This window comes from Acipenser ruthenus, unplaced genomic scaffold (assembly GCF_902713425.1).
Source record: "Acipenser ruthenus unplaced genomic scaffold, fAciRut3.2 maternal haplotype, whole genome shotgun sequence".
Lineage (NCBI taxonomy): Eukaryota > Metazoa > Chordata > Actinopteri > Acipenseriformes > Acipenseridae > Acipenser > Acipenser ruthenus.
Window position 1 is genome coordinate 10001 of NW_026708847.1, and position 5000 is coordinate 15000.

Consider the following 5000-nt stretch of genomic DNA (forward strand, 5'->3'; position numbering starts at 1 on the left):
CAGCCCGGGGAGGCTGGAGCTGTCCCCGGGGCTGTGGAAACCCAAGCCGGGGCCGTGGAACCCAAGCCGGGGCAGTGGGAGCAGAGGCCTGGGTGGTGGGAGCCAGCCCGGGGCCGTGGAACCCAAGCTGGGGCAGTGGGAGCAGAGGCATGGGTGGTGGGAGGCGGAACTGTCCCCCGGGGCTGTGGAACCCAAGCCGGGGCCGTGGAACCCAAGCCGGGGCAGTGGGAGCAGAGGCCTGGGTGGTGGGAGCCAGCCCGGGGCCGTGGAACCCTGCCCGGGGCGGTGGAACCCAAGCCGGGGCCGTGGAACCCAAGCCGGGGCAGTGGGAGCAGAGGCCTGGGTGGTGTGAGACGGGAGCTGTCCCCGGGGCCGTGGAACCCAAGCCGGGGCAGTGGGAGCAGAGGCCTGGGTGGTGGGAGCCAGCCCTGGGCCGTGGAACCCAAGCCGGGGCAAAGGCTGGAGCTGTCCCCGGGGCCGTGAACCCAAGCCGGGGTGGTGGGAGGCGGGGGCTGTCCCCGGGGCCGTGGAACCCTGCCCGGGGCGGTGGAACCCAAGCCGGGGCCGTGGAACCCAAGCCGGGGCAGTGGGAGCAGAGGCCTGGGTGGTGTGAGACGGGAGCTGTCCCCGGGGCCGTGGAACCCAAGCCGGGGCAGTGGTAGCAGAGGCCTGGGTGGTGGGAGCCAGCCCGGGGCCGTGGAACCCTGCCCGGGGCGGTGGAACCCAAGCCGGGGCCGTGGAACCCAAGCCGGGGCAGTGGGAGCAGAGGCCTGGGTGGTGTGAGACGGGAGCTGTCCCCGGGGGCCGTGGAACCAAGCCGGGGCAGTGGGAGCAGAGGCCTGGGTGGTGGGAGCCAGCCCTGGGCCGTGGAACCCAAGCCGGGGCAAAGGCTGGAGCTGTCCCCGGGGCCGTGGAACCCAAGCCGGGGTGGTGGGAGGCGGGGGCTGTCCCCGGGGCCGTGGAACCCTGCCCGGGGCGGTGGAACCCAAGCCGGGGCCGTGGAACCCAAGCCGGGGCAGTGGGAGCAGAGGCCTGGGTGGTGTGAGACGGGAGCTGTCCCCCGGGGCCGTGGAACCCAAGCCGGGGCAGTGGGAGCAGAGGCCTGGGTGGTGGGAGCCAGCCCTGGGCCGTGGAACCCAAGCCGGGGCAAAGGCTGGAGCTGTCCCCGGGGCCGTGGAACCCAAGCCGGGGTGGTGGGAGGCGGGGGCTGTCCCCGGGGCCGTGGAACCCTGCCCGGGGCGGTGGAACCCAAGCCGGGGCCGTGGAACCCAAGCCGGGGCAGTGGGAGCAGAGGCCTGGGTGGTGTGAGACGGGAGCTGTCCCCGGGGCCGTGGAACCCAAGCCGGGGCAGTGGTAGCAGAGGCCTGGGTGGTGGGAGCCAGCCCTGGGCCGTGGAACCCAAGCCGGGGCAAAGGCTGGAGCTGTCCCCGGGGCCGTGGAACCCAAGCCGGGGTGGTGGGAGGCGGGGGCTGTCCCCGGGGCCGTGGAACCCTGCCCGGGGCGGTGGAACCCAAGCCGGGGCAGTGGAACCCAAGCCGGGGCAGTGGGAGCAGAGGCCTGGGTGGTGTGAGACGGGAGCTGTCCCCGGGGCTGTGGAACCCAAGCCGGGGCCGTGGAACCCAAGCCGGGGCAGTGGGAGCAGAGGCCTGGGTGGTGGGAGCCAGCCCGGGGCCGTGGAACCCAAGCCGGGGCAAAGGCTGGAGCTGTCCCCGGGGCCGTGGAACCCAAGCCGGGGCGGTGGGAGCAGAGGCCTGGGTGGTGGGAGCCAGCCCGGGGCCGTGGAACCCAAGCCGGGGCAAGTGGGAGCCAGCCCGGGGAGGCTGGAGCTGTCCCCGGGGTCCTGGAACCCTGCCCGGGCAAGTGGGAGCAATAGCCTGGGTCCCCATTCAGTAACGTGACCATAGGTGGAGTCGGCCAACATGACCATAGCCAGGTTTCTGTAACGTGACCATAGGCGGAATCGGCCAACATGACCATAGCCAGGTTTCAGTAACGTGACCATAGGCGGAATCGGCCAGCATGACCATAGCCAGGTTTCAGTAACGTGGCCATAGGCAGAGTTAGCTAACATGACCATAGTCGGAATTAGCCCGGGGCGGTGGAACCCAAGCTGGGGCAGTGGGAGCAGAGGCATGGGTGGTGGGAGCCAGCCCGGGGCCGTGGAACCCTGCCCGGGCAAGTGGGAGCCAGCCCGGGGAGGCTGGAGCTGTCCCCGGGGCTGTGGAACCCAAGCCGGGGCCGTGGAACCCAAGCCGGGGCAGTGGGAGCAGAGGCCTGGGTGGTGGGAGCCAGCCCGGGGCCGTGGAACCCAAGCTGGGGCAGTGGGAGCAGAGGCATGGGTGGTGGGAGGCGGGAACTGTCCCCGGGGCTGTGGAACCCAAGCCGGGGCCGTGGAACCCAAGCCGGGGCAGTGGGAGCAGAGGCCTGGGTGGTGGGAGCCAGCCCGGGGCCGTGGAACCCTGCCCGGGGCAAAGGCTGGAGCTGTCCCCGGGGCCGTGGAACCCAAGCCGGGGCAGTGGGAGCAGAGGCCTGGGTGGTGGGAGCCAGCCCGGGGCCGTGGAACCCAAGCCGGGGCAAAGGCTGGAGCTGTCCCCGGGGCCGTGGAACCCAAGCCGGGCAGTGGGAGCAGAGGCCTGGGTGGTGGGAGCCAGCCCGGGGCCGTGGAACCCAAGCCGGGGCAAGTGGTAGCCAGCCCGGGGAGGCTGGAGCTGTCCCCGGGGTCCTGGAACCCTGCCCGGGCAAGTGGGAGCCAGCCCGGGGAGGCTGGAGCTGTCCCCGTGGTCCTGGAACCCTGCCCGGGCAAGTGGGAGCCAGCCCGGGGAGGCTGGAGCTGTCCCCGTGGTCCTGGAACCCTTGCCCGGGCAAGTGGGAGCAATAGCCTGGGTCCCCATTCAGTAACGTGACCATAGGTGGAGTCGGCCAACATGACCATAGCCAGGTTTCTGTAACGTGACCATAGGCGGAATCGGCCAACATGACCATAGCCAGGTTTCAGTAACGTGACCATAGGCGGAATCGGCCAGCATGACCATAGCCAGGTTTCAGTAACGTGACCATAGGCAGAGTTAGCTAACATGACCATAGTCGGAATTAGCCCGGGGCGGTGGAACCCAAGCTGGGGCAGTGGGAGCAGAGGCATGGGTGGTGGGAGCCAGCCCGGGGCCGTGGAACCCTGCCCGGGCAAGTGGGAGCCAGCCCAGGGAGGCTGGAGCTGTCCCCGGGGTCCTGGAACCCTGCCCGGGCAAGTGGGAGCCAGCCCGGGGAGGCTGGAGCTGTCCCCGTGGTCCTGGAACCCTGCCCGGGCAAGTGGGAGCCAGCCCGGGGAGGCTGGAGCTGTCCCCGTGGTCCTGGAACCCTGCCCGGGCAAGTGGGAGCAATAGCCTGGGTCCCCATTCAGTAACGTGACCATAGGTGGAGTCGGCCAACATGACCATAGCCAGGTTTCAGTAACGTGACCATAGGCGGAATCGGCCAGCATGACCATAGCCAGGTTTCAGTAACGTGACCATAGGCAGAGTTAGCTAACATGACCATAGTCGGAATTAGCCGGGGCGGTGGAACCCAAGCTGGGGCAGTGGGAGCAGAGGCATGGGGTGGTGGGAGCCAGCCCGGGGCGTGGAACCCTGCCCGGGCAAGTGGGAGCCAGCCCGGGGAGGCTGGAGCTGTCCCCGGGGCCGTGGAACCCAAGCCGGGGCAAAGGCTGGAGCTGTCCCCGGGGCCGTGGAACCCAAGCCGGGGCAGTGGGAGCAGAGGCCTGGGTGGTGGGAGCCAGCCCGGGGCCGTGGAACCCAAGCCGGGGCAAAGGCTGGAGCTGTCCCCGGGGCCGTGGAACCCAAGCCGGGGCAGTGGGAGCAGAGGCCTGGGTGGTGGGAGCCAGCCCGGGCCGTGGAACCCAAGCCGGGGCAGTGGGAGCAGAGGCATGGGTGGTGGGAGGCGGGAACTGTCCCCCGGGGCTGTGGAACCCAAGCCGGGGCCGTGGAACCCAAGCCGGGGCAGTGGGAGCAGAGGCCTGGGTGGTGGGAGCCAGCCCGGGGCCGTGGAACCCTGCCCGGGGCAAGTGCGAGCCATAGCCTGGGTCCCCATTCAGTAACATGACCATAGGCACAGTTAGCTGACATGACCATAGGCACAGTTAGCTGACATGACCAGAGGCGGAATTAGCTGACATGACCAGAGGCGGAATTAGCTGACATGACCAGAGGCGGAATTAGCTGACATGACCAGAGGCAGAAGTAGCTGACATGACCATAGGCAGAAGTAGCTGGACATGACCATGGGCAGAAGTAGCTGACATGACCATAGGCACAGTTAGCTGACATGACCAGAGGCGGAATTAGCTGACATGACCAGAGGCGGAATTAGCTGACATGACCAGAGGCAGAAGTAGCTGACATGACCAGAGGCAGAAGTAGCTGACATGACCATAGGCACAGTTAGCTGACATGACCAGAGGCGGAATTAGCTGACATGACCAGAGGCGGAATTAGCTGACATGACCAGAGGCGGAATTAGCTGACATGACCAGAGGCAGAAGTAGCTGACATGACCATAGGCAGAAGTAGCTGACATGACCATGGGCAGAAGTAGCTGACATGACCATAGGCACAGTTAGCTGACATGACCATAGGCAGAAGTAGCTGACATGACCATAGGCAGAAGTAGCTGACATGACCATAGGCAGAATTAGCTGACATGACCAGAGGCAGAATTAGCTGACATGACCATAGGCAGAATTAGCTGACATGACCATGGGCAGAAGTAGCTGACATGACCATAGGCACAGTTAGCTGACATGACCATAGGCAGAAGTAGCTGACATGACCATAGGCAGAAGTAGCTGACATGACCATAGGCAGAAGTAGCTGACATGGACCATAGGCAGAAGTAGCTGACATGACCATGGGCAGAAGTAGCTGACATGACCATAGGCACAGTTAGCTGACATGACCATAGGCACAGTTAGCTGACATGACCATAGGCGGAGTTAGCTGACATGACCA